The sequence below is a fragment of the Danio rerio genome, chromosome 12 (genome assembly GCF_052040795.2).
Source record: "Danio rerio strain M-AB ecotype USA chromosome 12, GRCz13ab, whole genome shotgun sequence".
Lineage (NCBI taxonomy): Eukaryota > Metazoa > Chordata > Actinopteri > Cypriniformes > Danionidae > Danio > Danio rerio.
Window position 1 is genome coordinate 1,020,158 of NC_141032.1, and position 16,081 is coordinate 1,036,238.

The following is a 16,081-nucleotide window of genomic DNA, read 5'->3' on the forward strand; positions in this document are numbered from 1 at the left end:
TCAGGCCACGCCTCCTTTTTAAAATCGTACAATTTCGGACGACTGAACTTGTACGAATTTGGACGAATTAGCCACTAAACTGGCAAAACGTAAAATACTTACGTTTTCTCGTGAGATCAGGCTGGATATTACAGTTTGCACATGAATAACTCTCATCTCTGTCTGGAAACACAGCTAGTGTTTTGAGGAGAGCGGCGTCCCCGACTCACCCTGATGCTCTATTCATGATCAGAAGTGGGACACAGTGTTTCTGAGGATGTGTTTAATGCAGAAGTACTGATACAATTCTGGGAAAATACAGCAGGTCTGAGCAGTGCATTTGGTGCATTCAGTCAAAACACAGAAGGAAAAACGGCGGAAGTAATTAGCAAGTGAACAACGACAAGCTCAGGAGGCAATTTTTTTTTTTAATTTAGTTCAAAATCGTAATTAATGTTTACTGCCTGAATATACTCACTTATACAACATTAATTGAGTTAAAAAAAATTGATTGAAGCTTTAAAAAAATAAAATTCCAAATAAATATGATCTGAAGATCTGATTTACTGGATGCAAGATATGAAACTTGATCTGAGCCACATATACAGAGAGAAAGAGACAGACTGAAATAATCATTTAACAGGTCATTTAATGGAGAGCAGATTTCTTCAGCACATTTCTAATCATAACAGCTTTAATAACTCATCTCTAATAACTGATTTATTTTCTCTTTGTCATGATGACAGTAAATAATATTAGACTAGATATTCTTCAAGACACTTCTATACAGCTTACAGTGACATTTAAAGGCTTCACTAGGGTAATTAGGGTAACTAGGCAGGTTAGGGTAATTAGGCAGGTTATTGTATAATGATGGTTTGTTCTGAAGACTATCGGAAAAATATAGCTTAAAGGGTCACGAAACACCAAAACACATGTGTTGAGCTGTTGACAGTTGTATATGTGTCCCACACTGCTATAAACACTATTAGGACACCTATATTTAAAAAAAAAAAAAGTGTAAATTGGTTGTTTTTGCGTTATTTCAAGCAAATTCGTACTTCCGGTTTGAAACGAATTTTTGAAGCTGCGTCACGGTCATGAGATAATAGTGTGAATTCCAGCGTGCAGACTAGACGTCTGTGCCAGAGTGTGTTTTATTACGTCTTACAAAGTGCTGCATTAATGCATGAGTAAGGCTTGGTTCAAACCAATCAGCGCGCTCTATTGTGCAACTTCATTAATATTCACACTGTAAATTCTAACATGTTCAGTTTACTTAAAAAAAGTTTGGAAACCGATTGCCTTATTTTTGCAATATAAACTTACAAGGAAATCTTAAGTTAAGTTTAATTATTGCCTTGAAGTAAGAAAACTAAAACTTATAAAGTAAACTAACTGTTAAAAATTAAGTAAGTTCAATAGAAAATTCTAGTTAACATACTTGTCATTATTTAGTAATCTTACTTAGGGTTTTATAGTAAGATTACTTTAATAACTCTATTTAACTAATACTGTTCTACCATGTTCAGTTAACATCTTGAATGCTAGTAGTCTCAACATTGTTTTAATCCACCATTTTAAGTAATGTCAACTAAAGAAACTACGTGCAATCGGTTTCCACATTTTCTTCAATTAAACTGAACATAAAATATGTAGTTCAACCTACAAGTAATGACATTATACAGGTCTTAAATGTAAACATTTTATTTGACAAAATTAGCAGAATTTCACAATACACTTGTGATATTTTAGTATCACAATACACTTGTACACAATACAGTTTTGTAAAAACCTGTTGTAAAGTGCTGTAATATACTGTAAACAGCAATACAGACAAAAAATATAATAAACATGTTCAACCCTAAAACACAAGTTTTCGAAAAGGTTTGAAAATCTATCAAAAAAACTTTAAATACTTGACACTTGGAAAAAAGATACTTGAATTAGTGTAATTAAACATGCCATTGCACCAGCACCTTAAACATGGCAGCATATAGACACTCACAGAGGCACAGATATTAAGCTTTAAAGCTAATTTGTTAGACTGTGTAGTTTAGATTTTCCTACAGAAAATATCACATTAGTGTGGTCAAAAGTATTGAGTTTGGTATCAATCAATACTGAAATATTAAAAATATCAATTTTCCACCAGCATTTGAGTGCTACTGAGCTCGTTCTTAAACACCATTGATTGGCCACTGTGTTCACATGCTCAACAGAAATGACTGTTTATGGCTGTGACTGTCATAGGTTTACCATTTTTCACTGGGTCTAAACAAAGTTACACAGACACTGAAGTGTTTCAAAGCCATGTCGATAGCTGATTTGTTTAGAAGCTAACATATAAGCTATCTGGTGATGAATCGACTGATCGACAGTGCTTTGAAGTTATCCAGTGTCTTTGTATCTTTGCACCTGGTGAACAGTGGTGAAGTGTGGTAAAAATAATGACCTTCAAAGCCAATCAGTCATATCTACTGAGCATGTGAACACAATGGCCAATCAGTTCTTGCAATGTTAGTGGGAAATGGATGGACTTTTTTTTAATTTATTTCAGTACCGATTGGTACCAAACTCAATACTTTTGACAACCCTATAAATCACAATACACTTTTTTGGTAAAAAAAAAAAAAAAAGTGTTTTAAACACCAAAATGCTGCAGTCCTAAATGTAACACTGCAAACAGCAACATGTTAAAAAGCAACACTTTGTAATTAAACATGCCATTATACCTGAACCTTTAAACATAAAGCACAGCAGTATAGGCACTCGCCGAATAAAACACATTACGCTTCCCTCCCAGCAAAAGCAACACACGTTGAACAAATTCAAATGCTTTGCTCAAAGTCTTTGGGTAGTCCGAATTCAGTGTGTAAATCAAAGCAGAAAAAGAGACATACTGCATGTGGCAAAGTCCATAACCACTTTTCCTTCCAGTATAAAGGCCCACATTGCATCCATAATGAGGTTCTTTAGACATCTTCACACACGACAGTCAGCAGGCCAACATCTTCTTCACTGAAGTCCGACTCTACAATTACATCCTATGAATAGAGAAAGAAAAATAAGTAAAGTTTGATATTCTAAATGGCACTAATAAAGCCTGTAGTGGCCAGGAGACCAAAAGCAGAGGTGAAAAAAATACAATTCCTTGTGCTTAATTTAGTAACACTTTAGTAGGAACCAATTACCCTATTAACTAGTTGCTTATTAGCATGACTATTTGTGTTTATAGTACATTTTACATTCAAATGCTTCTTATAAGAAGGCCTTGCTATGGTGCTCCTTCTTCAATGTAGACCAACACGATGGATTTGCCTGTACTGCTTCTACTAGGCTTGTCATGATAGTGGAATTTATTACCAATCCATATAGTAATTTTAAAAACATCCATTTCCTGCTAACATTTGAGCATTGTTGAGTGTCATTTCTGTTAAGCATGTGAACAGAATGGCAAAACAGTGCTGTTTAAAAATGTGCTCAAAAGTGCTTAAAATGTTAGCAGGAAATTTGCTGCTTAAAATTGCAGCAGAGATTGGTACTAAATTCCAGTATCTTGAACATGATACTATTTTAAAGGAACAATAAATGTTTTTAATTAAAGAAACACTGTAATGTAATAAAACAAACTGCAGTAAAAGTACTTTTAAAACATTTTCAAGAAATTAAATGCAAATGTGTGAGAGACCAATTGGTGCTACATAATCAATATAAATATTTTGTAGGGAAAACTTAATAAATTGGGAACCGATTCATGAATGCATTTGGTTTTGCTAGATTAAAGCAGTGAGTCAAGTTTGCATTATTTAGCACACTTTTTAAAAATGTATTAATAACTATTTTTTAGTATGGCTTTTAGAACAAGGGTGCAGCCATCTACAATCCCACAGCAGGTGACTTCACAGGGTTGGTTATAATACGGAGCATCTTTGACTTTGTGGCTTTTAACACTATCTTTTTACATCTTAATCCAGCAGGTTTTTTCAACTGAAATTATATTTCTCTCAACATATTACATAGGTATTACACTTATTAAGATTTTTTTTCAAGCTAATCTTCCTCCTTTTCAAAACAAGTGTGTTTAAAAATTAAAGAAATGCATTCATTACTTCACTGGCCTATGAAGCTAACTGACCCTGTGACGGCACAAGCTGCTGTATTTGCAACATAGCAATGCTCTTGCTCCAAAGGCCATAATATAACATCCCTCTTACTTTCAAATACTTACATTAAATGCATTTGTTTTATTTTTATAAAATTGAAAATGTTTATTAATAAGTGAAGTAAACTGGAATGACTGCTTCATTTCCAGTCTAAGAAAGCAGAAACAATAATACTACTTACAAAACACATCCTGAAAATTTCTTTAGACTCATCCCTCTAAAGGACTGAAAGACCCCGGAGAACTGCTGCCAGATGACCTTGAAAAAGTAAAGACAGGTAGACATGCATTATAGCCCAATGAAAGCATCAAATGCAATTAATTGCAATCAAATGCAAATTATGATTCAAAGATGATGTCACAAAAATACCTTTGAATTAACATGTTGAAAATTTCTTCTAGTTTTCTTCTGCAATTTTCTCCTGTTTTTTTTTTTTTTATTTCAATCAAACAAGCAGTGTGTGTCCAATGCAGCGTAGAACTTGGATCTCACATTTCTTCCTGATATTCGATTGAATTCTGCAAAGATCCAATCAAAACATTATTAGTCATTAATAACATTCAAAAACACAAATTCACAAAATCACACAAAGTTTTGAAAAGAAAACAAACCTTCTGCAGCACTTGCATCAGCTGGTGTTTCCTCTATGACTTCCTTCTGGATGTCACTGTTGTGCACAAAAACGTAAAGTGTTATTGACATGGCTAAGCGAAATTCTAAAACAAAAAACAGAAATCAGAAACACATGCAATGATACAATGCAATGCCATTTAGCAACAGATGTTACACTTTAACATGACATAGTTAAATGTTCTTGAATAATAAAAGCTGCCAAATACTCCCGGCGCCTGTCATCAAAAGCATGAGCTATACTTGTTACCAAACAGTAATAAACACAACCCCCGATTAAATATAATCATGGCATTGTTGCTGGTGTGCCTTACTTTTATGCGCATTAAAAGTGGAATAAATATTTGTCTCAATTGATGTCTTTAAAAGGACACTGAACTTTCTGACTAGGGTTGCACGGTTTACCGGTACTATGGTAGTATTGTGATACTATGGCTCCAAGATACTGGCGGTGCCACTGTAGTTTGTAAACGGTAGTATTGTCATTAACAGTCTGCCTACAATACATAATGCTGCATGTGAAAAAGTCACTAAAATACTTACACGATTCAGCAACAATAGATCATTGTATTTTAATAGTCTATGGAGCCTTCTAAGGTTGTAAAACTGTAGAATTTGCGCCTTTTATAGTAGCCTATTGCATATTTTGTGATGGTTCATTTTGAATCGGAATTCGTTTATTTCTGTTCCTGTCAATATGATATAATAGCTACAACAACCGTGACAATCTATTAAAAAGAATGACTCATAAAGTGAACTTTTTTTCTTTTATTCTTATCCGATAATAAGTGTGAAAAAAGTATGATAGATGAAAAACCCAAAATAGCAACAGGAAACAATTTTTGACCACTTCATATAGCCTAGGTTTGTTGGAAAAATGCTCTTTTCTTTATGTATCTTTATTTTAATGTATTTTTTTTGCTGGAATGAATACATTTTAGGTGAAGAGATGTGCAAATACTTTTTTCAACAATAAGGGAATTATTTAAATTCAAGTAGGCATATAATAACATATACAATATATTATTTCTGACATTTTTCTTTATTTCATGGATTTAAGTTATGAATTACAGTATTGCAATACTACTTGGTATCACCATACTTCAGCTGGTATAGTATTGTAACATAAATTAATGGTATCACAACACAACAACCCTATTTCTAACTAGTCCTCAGATGATTATTCAAATGGACAAAATATTCGGACTATTCTTGATCATGCAGTTCTTTGCTGAGAATGTTGTTAAATGTACTTTTAATGCATTAAACGATTTAAAATTACCCTGACACTCAGTATGGAGACAAGGTAACGTTAATATAACAATTCATGAATATGTTCTATGGCTTGTGCGGTATTGTTCAAAAAGTTTTCTTTGATGTGTAAGTGCAAAACTTACATTTCCACTGCATATCAGCTCACAAACTGGTAGTCTGAAATAAAAAATAAATAAAGGGTATAATGATATTACAAACCAAATATGCCACTCACAATACTCTAATGGTGTGCTACATTTTAAACAACCTTGTAATTGTTCAAATTTATTTGCCCTAAATTGTTAAAAATTAGTGAAACCTTCTTTAAAAATGCAAACTAACAGGTTTGGCAAAGCCTGTTTCTTTACAGAAAGTTTGCTTATAACAAAGGCTTGTTGATGCCTTTGTGTGATATTGAGCAAACAAATGGATGTTTCTGTGCTTGGTTGTACGAGTTATACCACTTCATCATTAACGTTATCCATCACACATATTCAGTCGCGTCTGGTCAGATTTATTTGTCATTACAGCAATACAAAACACTCAATAACGTAACGGCAACACTGGAATAAACCTTCAAAACGGCATAAAGAAAAGACAAATAGCATATAAAACAAATAAATGAGTTAATTAAATATCTCTCGCATTTTCATAAGTTTAACTTTAAGTTTCATAGGGATTGTTAGCATAAGCACACTTTAGCATCATGTGTAAATATGTATCTGCCTCATACAGTGACACGAATGGTAATCGCATCGAAATCCTAAATTACCTACGACACTCACGGGTCCATTTTGAGCTGAAACTGCTTTATAATGTTCTAAAAGCCTCGGCGGGTTAAAACTGCTGCTGCCCGGCGATCATGGAGAAAAAAACGACTGGTCTGGTCATGAGCCGCTCGCTGACGCCGGACCGAATCACAGCTGATCTCCTCACCTGCTTCCTGCAGGTGATCTCATAAAAGTAAATCTTAAAAAAAAAACACGCATATTTTCGTCACAACAAGCGTCACTAAAGTTCAGCGATAACTAACGTTACTGTATTTGTAATGCGGATAAATAGGTTTCGTTTTCTTTTTTAAAAATGTAGACCTACAGCTATGTGTTAACTTTACATCTATTTGAACGGATCATTGCGCGCGCTCTTGCTCTCTCAGTGCATCATTTAAAATGGCGCGGCCCGCTCTTTTAGAGCATAACGCCCACTTTACAAATTACTACTAACTTTACAAATTATTAATAGTTATTAAAAAGGACTAAGCAGCAAAAAATAGCTTATCTAGTAAAGTAGACAGTATTGCAAATAACGTGCAGTGGTCAAAACGTTTAGTCACAACATCATGGGCTATTAATTAGTTCACAAAACAGCAAACAATTTCACAAAGTGCAGGAAATAAACAGATTACGGATACTATACAAATAAAATAAAAGTAGTAATTAAAACGAAAAGTTTACCTTGATTTACAGCAGTACATCTTCTCAATATGAAATCCTGTCCTTCAATGGCGGTGCTGGGTGGCGGTTGGTTGTGACTCGGGATGGGGGATGGGAAATCACCACCCAGTACGCATGCGTAACAGCATGGCTTAGCCCTTATAAGCAATTTTACTCAAATTACATTAGTTATGGGAACTTTATACCTTACTATGTCAGCAACACTAATGCATTTCTAGTAAACTCAACAATTAGCTTAAAATTAAGTAAACACACTAGAATTTTGATAGTAAGGAATACTATTCGCATTTACAGTGCATTACTGTCACAGTGTTTAGACGACAGAGACGCCACGTTGTGTTGGCAAAACAAGCGTGAAGTGTTGCTTTTATAGTTTGCTGCAGTGAAGTTTTGTTTTCATTTTCTCTCTGTGAGAGCGCAGCTGGAGTCACGTGTGGATTAACAGTGTACGCGACGCTCGACAACAATAACTTACGTGTCTAAGGAGGATTATTGTTTACCTGAGAGCTGTTCTCATCTGCAAACGCTGAGATCCGGATTCGCTGCTCGTCTCCTCTTAATAAAGACGCGGCTCTAGTTGGTGGTGATTGTCCTGTCTCTACAGATTTGGTAAGTGAGCGACCAGTGCTCTTTGTTTATTCAGTTTGTTTGTATCGAACTAAGTTAACTATTGCACCGAGTGTAAACATGTTAGCACCACAACCAAACTTTAACCTCATGTAGGATTTTCACCGCATTTTGTGACCGGAATAACACACGCAGCTTTCTGACTACCTGCCGTGTGCATCTAGTTTTCGGGAAATGCGGAGGGTTTTTGCTGTATCAAACATTGCATGAAAAATACACGCTTAGAGCAGCTCCTCGAATCAAATATCTCGTTTGTCGCGAGGGGCATGAATGAATTCCCAGAATTAAAGAGCCAAACTGCAGTTAAAGTCCACCATTTAATAATTTGGCAAATAATTTGACTACAGATGTCCATGTAAACACAGTCACTTTCTCCTGTATGTGTGTGTGTGTGTGTGTGTGTATTTTGACTCTGAAACTCGCGCGTGCCCAAATTGACACTCCCACACCATGCCTCTTTTCTTCCTCCGACACTCCCCCCTAAACAGAGCTGGACACGCCCACTTTTCTGACTTTTTCCAAAGTAGAGGTGTGAAACACCCTGCTGAAACGAGGGGCTTTCATGGCCCTTTAAAGGGGCTAATAATATTGACCTTAAAATGGTGTTTAAAAAATTAAAAACTGCTTTTATTCTAGCCGAAATATACTAAATCAGACTTTCTCCAGAAGAAAAAATATTATCAGACATACTGTGAAAATTTCCTGAATCTGTTCAACATCATTTGGGAAATATATAAAAAAAAAAAGAGGAAAAAATTTGAGGGAGGCTAATAATTCTGACTTCAATGTATGTACAGGGTTTGCCCAGTTGAGACTATTTACAGTAGGTGTTCCTGCATGTCTCTGTGTGTATTTGTGTGCGTATTTGTGTGTGTGTGTGTGTGTGTGTGTGTGTGTGTGTGTGTGTTGGGACTGAAACAAGGGTAAACCCTCATCCAGCTCTGTCTCTCAATAATGCATGATTAATTAGCGGCCTCTGAAACAGGCTGAGACCAAACCAGACTCTGGAAAGGAGAGAAGCGTCGTCCCGAAAGGGGAAATATGCTCACACACAACGCAAATACTGCACACACACACACTCTTTCTGCTCTTTGTGCTGTTTGTCTGTTAAATCGTGACTCTGTCATCATCACTTCAGTTATACGTGAGCTAAAAGACACACACACACACTCATGCATACACACACACACGCACACTGAGAACATAATGTACACAGACACACATTCATTTTCCTTCAGCTTAGTCCCTTTATTTATCAGCGGTCGCCACAGAGGAATGAACCACCAACTATTCCAGCATGTCTTTCACACAGCGGATGCCCTCCTAGCTGTAACCCAGTACTGGGAAACACACTCTCATTCACACTCAAACACTACGGCCAATTTAGTTAATCAATTCCCCTATAGAGCATGTGTTTGGACTGTGGGGGAGAACATGCAAACTCCACACAGAAACGCCAACTGACCCAGCAGAGACTCGAACCAGTGGCCTTCTTTACGTAGTTAATGTCATCCAGTTCAAATGTCTAAATATTCTTAAATCAAGGAGCATTTTCTAGACAGGCGCAACATTTGATCTTGTTTTCAGACGTAATGAGTCAAAATTAATTGTTTTACCTGAAGTGGGGTAATTATCTGCTCAAAATGAAAGCCAAAAGCAAGATTATTGAGCTTGCTTTAAGGAAAAACTGACTTAATTTTGCCTCATTGCTTCAGAAAACAAGACTATGTTGTGTGCTTGTCCCCAAAATGCTTCTTGACTTCAGACTTTTTTAGATATGTGTACTAGAGCTGAGGGTATAGAGTAAAGCTGCAGTATCTGTGTGTGATGTGAAATATAGAGATGAGCTCATCGGGGAATGTGTGGCGATGCTGCTAAATGCTCCTGCGCCGCTGTGAAAATCATTCATCACTGAAGACTTTCCTCGTGTGTGTAGATTGAGTAAACACAGCCTGTGCAACACACACACACACACACACACACACACACACACACACACACACACACACACACACACACACACACACACACACTCTGCTTCTCATCAACATCCGTCCTAAACATGCATGAAAAGCGCTCCGGCTTCAGAGTGCTGGCTTTCATTACTCACACTGTACTGTAGTTTAATCACACTGAAATAGACGATTCACTTCGAACATTCACAGTTGAACATTACTAAATTTAATTTGTTTAAATGTAGCTAATATTAATTGTTTGTAACCACTAACCTTTAAAAAATTAGCAAATCTAATCAATCTTTTTTCCAGTGCACTTGTCTGCAGAAAAAAACTTATTTATTTTTTATGTTCAGGTCATTTAATTACAGTTACTTGTAATGTACTGGCCTTAAATACAGTAGTTTTACTGTAATTTAACAAATGTATTTGTTGTTATACAATTATAATTTCTGCCTTACAACTGTATTTTAAACTATAGAAGATTAAATTCATCAAGATGATTACACATGCTCAGAGGAAGATTAATTGAATCAGAAAGAAGTTCATGAATAATATATACATACATATATATATATATTTATTTATACAACAGTTCTGTCTGGTTCTTGAATCTGATTGGCTCAAAGCAGTGATATATTTAAGTAATATCAGCACCCGTACCGCCTCTTTACTCTTTGTGTATTACTCCGCCCACATACAGCCAGCAAAAAGCAGACACTACAGATCTACAGTTTAAAAGATGCTTGCTCAGCTGTTTAACTGTCAGCTTATGATTTGAATCCAACGTGGAAGAAAGTAGTTCCTCATACAAAAGGGTTTTTGAGACTCTCTGTTTGATTTTGTTTTTATATACACCATTATGCCGTCAAACTGTTGTAGAATCGCAAAATCACACTTATAGCAGTGCGATATGGCTGTATATCGACACTGGTAGGGGCAATAAGGCACGCCTCCCACCAGTGCTGATATACAGCCATATCGCACTGCTATGAGTGAGATATTGCTCATATATATATATACATATATATAGTTGAAGTCAGAATTATTCGCCCCGCTCTGGATTTTTTTTTCTTGTTTACATTTTTCCCACATGATGTTGAATAGAAATGTTCACAGTGTGTCTGATAATATTTTTTCTTCTGGAGAAAGTCTTATTTGGTTTATTTCGGCTAGAATAAAAGCAGTTCTTAATTTTTTAAACACCATTTTAAGGTCAATATTATTAGCCCATTTAAGCTTATTTTTTCTCGATAGTCTCCAGAACAAACCATCATTATACAATAACTTGCCTAATTACCCTAACCTGCCTAGTTACCCTAATTACCCTAGTGAAGCCTTTCCATGTCACTTTAAGCTGTATAGAAGTGTCTTGAAGAATATCTAGTCTGATCTTGCATAAGTGTGTTGAGTTCATGAGTGTGTTTGCATGAGTGTGTGTTTGCATGTGGGTGTGTGTGTATGTGGGGCAGCAGCAGAAGGAGTGTTAGCGAGAGCGCGGTGTGTGTGCAGAGGAAGTGCAGTGACCCGCCGCGGTGCCAATCTGCTGTGAGCGGGCGCTCGCTCTGCTCCTCACGCTGGTCATCTGTGCCCGGAGAGAAGAGGATTAATCTGGATCTGCACCAACAACACCACCAGCACTACGAGGAGCGACACCGCACGAGCACTACACACAATATAAATATAGATTACAGAGATTACAGCTCTGTGTGTGTTCACTCTCAGTTTATTGATCATGCGATATTGAAGACACTGCTCCAGGAATTACGACATGTTTCCATATGATTCAAGCTATAGCATAGCAACACCCTAGCAACCATTCAGAACAATGTAGCAACTACGTTGTAACCACTCTGCTAATCATAATAAAAGCTAAGCAACACCCTAGCAACCATCTAAGACACTCTAGCAACTGCGTAGTAACCAACCAGAACACTCTTAAAGCATAGCAACACCCTAGCAACCATTCAGAACAATGTAGCAACTACGTTGTAACCACTTTGCTAATCATAATAAAAGCATAGCAACACCCTAGCAACCATCTAAGACACTCTAGCAACTGCTTAGTAACCACCCAGCACATCCTTAAAGCATAGCAACACCCTAGCAACCATTCAGAACAATGTAGCAACTACGTTGTAACCACTCTGCTAATCATAATAAAAGCATAGCAACACCCTAGCAACCATCTAAGAAACTCTAGCAACTGCGTAGTGACCAACCAGCACACCCTTAAAGCATAGCAACACCCTAGCAACCACCTAAGACACTCTAGCAACTGCTTAGTGACCACCCAGCACATCCTTGAAGCATAGCAACACCCTAGCAACCACCCAAGACACTCTAGCAACTGCTTAGTGACCACCCAGCACATCCTTAAAGCATAGCAACACCTTAGCAACCCTTTTGAACACTGTAGCAACTGCATTGTAACCACTCAGCAAATCCTAATAAAAGCATAGTAACACCCTAGCAACCATCCAAGACGCTCTAGCAATTACGTAGTGACCACCCAGCACACCCTTAAAGCATAGCAACACCCTATCAACCATTCAGAACATTGTAGCAACTACATTGTAACCACTCAAAAATCATAATAAAAGCATAGTAACACCCTAGCAACCATCAAAGACACTCTAAAAACTGTGTAGTGACCAACCAGCACACCCTTAAAGCATAGCAACACCCTAGCAACCATTTAAAACGTTGTAGCAACTATGTATTAACCACTCAGCAAATCCTAATAAAAGCATAGCAACACCCTAGCAACCATCCAAGACACTCTAGCAACTGCATAGTGACCACCCAACACCCTCTAAAAGCATAGCAACACCCTAGCAACCAATTAACTCACAGTAGCAACTGCATAGCAACCACTCAGCATGTGAATTTGTGTGTGTGTGTGTGTGTGTGCAATTGTGTGTGTGTGTGTATGCAATTGTGTAAGTATGCATGTGCACGTGCATTTGTGTGTGTATGTGTGTGTGTGTGTGTGTGCATTTGTATGTGTGTGTGCAATTGTGTAAGTATGCATGTGTGCATGTGCATTTATGTGTGTGTTTGTGTGTATGTCTTCATGTATTTGTATGTGTGTGCATGCGCTTATGTGTGCGTGTGTGTGTGTGTGTGTGTATGTATGCATGTGTCGATATGCGTGTGTGTGTGTGTGTGTGTGTGATTGTACATTTATGTGTATGTATTTGTGCATGTGTGCGTTTGTGTTCATGTGTGTATGCATGTGTCCATATGTGTGTGTGTGTGTGTGTGTGAGCAGGCACAGGGAACACTCTGCTCTACCCTCAGTGAACTCTCTGTTCTCGACCTCTACACTTGATCCGTTCTGCTGTTCCTGCAGTCTGATGTGGATCTGGAGATCAGATCTGCTCCACGCTGGAGTCACACACACTCTTCACAGAGCCAGACAAAGACTCGAGGATCAGCAGAACGCACTTCACAGCCATCCATCTCCAAAGTTACATCACAACACCAGACGAGCACCAAAACACACGCAGACTACACAGCACTCACTGGGGTCTGCTGCAGAGTGGAAGAGATCATGCAGATTCACATCAATCAATCAATCAATCAATCAATCAATCAATCAATCAATCAATCAATCAATCAATCAATCAATCAATCAATCAATCAATCAATCAATCAATCAAATAGTCAGTCAGTCAGACAATTAATCAGTCAATCAGCCTCTCAATCACTTAATCAATCAATCGTTCAATACATCAGTCCATCAATCAATCAATGAATTAGTCAATTAATCAATCAACCCATGAATAAATCAATCAATCGTTCATTTAATCAGTCAATCACTCAATAAATCAGCCAGACAATTACTCAATCAATCTATCAATCAATCAATTCATAAATAAATCAACCAATCAATCAATCAGGCAATCAATCAAGCAATTAGTCAATCAATCAGTCAACAAATAAACCAATCAATCAGTCAATTAATCAATCAATCCATCAATAAATAAATCAATCAATTAATAAATGAATGAATGAATCAATCAATCAATCAATCAGTCAATAAATAAATCAGTCAGTCAATCACTTAACCAATCAATCAATTGATCAATCAAGCTAGTGAGAGTGTGTGTTTGCGTGTATGTGCATGTGTGTGTGTAGACAGCTTTTGTTCCCAAAAGCACCTGCTTCACTCACATGACCTTCAGCGTCCATCCACTGCATCATTTAAACAGATTATGTGTCCTTTTAATAACTGTGACCTTTATAGACACACACACACACACACACACACACACACAAACACACACACAAACACACACACACACAAAAACACACACACACACACACACAAACACACACACTCTCACACACACACACACACACACAGCTTCATAAGGACTTTACATAGATGTAATGATGTTTCTACTGTACATATTAATTCACTGGGTTGCCACAGCGGAATGAACTGCTAACTATTCCAGCATATGTTTTACACAGTGGATGCTCTTCCAGCTGCAACCCATCACTGGGAAACACCCATACACACACACACACACTCATACGCTACGGCCAATTTATTTGATCAGTTCCCCTATAGCGCATGTGTTTGGACTGTGGGGGAAACCGGAGCACCCGGCGGAAACCCACGCCAACAAGCGGGAAACATGCAAACTCCACACAGAAACAGCAACTGGCCCAGCCGGGACTCGAAGATGCGACCTTCTTGCTGTGAGGCCACAATTAACCCAAACTCTGAGCTGTGGTGAAGGTTAAAGAGAAAGAGAGAGATTGAGTTTTGCTCTGTGCTGTTGGACTGAATTGAGAAGCTGTGAGATCTGCCACCTGCTCGTCCACACTTTCATCTGTTCGCTGGCTGCTCTTATTTGTATCACGCCGTCGATCCAAACTTCTGCTTTGATCCCTTCTCTAAAGTCTGCGTACAACATTTTTAAACCTGTTAAAGAGGTCATAGCATGAGGATGAAGCTCTCTTGATCTGTGCAGATTAAAGAGCTTCTGTGCTGGAAAACATCAAGTTTCAGTAGTCAGGATTTCTGCAGTCCAAACCATAATCTTTCATCAGTTACTGATCAAAACATTCATATCACCAACTGCTCCATCAGACTACTGTTAGTGTATACACCATTTCAACGTGGTCATGTCATTGGCACATCAACATTTCCTGCTTGTCATCAAACTATTTCATAACTGTAACAAGAGGCAATTCAATCATAACGTCATGTAAAACCAGCTATCATAACATTATTTATCAATATGGGGCTCTTTTTGGATTATGCAAATTAAACATACAGAACAGGAAAGGCTTTGGGACCATTGTTTTTGTTTACATTCCTTAAAATGGGCTATAAACATCAATGCTCCAAACCTGAACCGCACCATAGAGAATGGCCATTCTGTGGTTGCTATGGCAACACAACAATTATAGTAATTAAACTGCATTAGTCATTCTGTGGTTGCTATGGTAACGCAACAATTATAGTAATTAAACTGCCATGGTCATTCTGTGGTTGTTATGGTAACACAACAATTATAGTAATTAAACTGCCATGGTAATCCTGTGATTACTATGGTAACGCAACATTTATAGTAATTAAACTGCCATGGCCATTCTGTGGTTGCTATGGTAACACAACAATTATAGTAATTAAGCTGCCATGGCTATTCAGTGGTTGCTATGGTAGCACAACAATTATAGTAATTAAACTGCCATGGTAATTCTGTGGTTGCTATGGCAACACAACAATTTTAGTAATTAAACTGCCATGTCCATTCTGTGGTTGCTATGGTAACAGCATCTACAGTAATAAATCTAGCATGGTATTTCCGTGGTTGCTATGGTAACACAACTATATTAATCAATTTGTTGTGGCGATTCTACATTTGCTATGGCAACAACTATATCAATCAATCTCTTGTAGCAATTCTACAGTTGCCATGGTAACACAACAAATATATCAATCAATCTCTTTTGGTGATTGTACAGTTGCTATGGTAACACAACAAATATTTTT

The 16,081-nt window shown here is 37.3% G+C and overlaps 1 long non-coding RNA gene across 2 annotated transcripts; it reads right to left on the reverse strand.

Annotated features, from left to right (window-relative positions):
- Positions 1 to 1,670: 1,670 nt before the first annotated feature.
- Positions 1,671 to 7,532, reverse strand: LOC137496781 (uncharacterized). 2 transcript variants are annotated; one of them, XR_015503727.1, is made up of 6 exons: positions 7,484 to 7,532; positions 6,173 to 6,206; positions 4,757 to 4,812; positions 4,515 to 4,663; positions 4,327 to 4,403; positions 1,671 to 3,026 (listed from the first exon to the last, which is right to left on the reverse strand). It is a non-coding gene; the product is annotated as an uncharacterized LOC137496781 (long non-coding RNA). The 2 variants fall into 2 exon arrangements; XR_015503728.1 differs by having other exon boundaries at positions 6,173 to 6,998.
- Between the last annotated feature and the right edge of the window lie 8,549 nt (positions 7,533 to 16,081).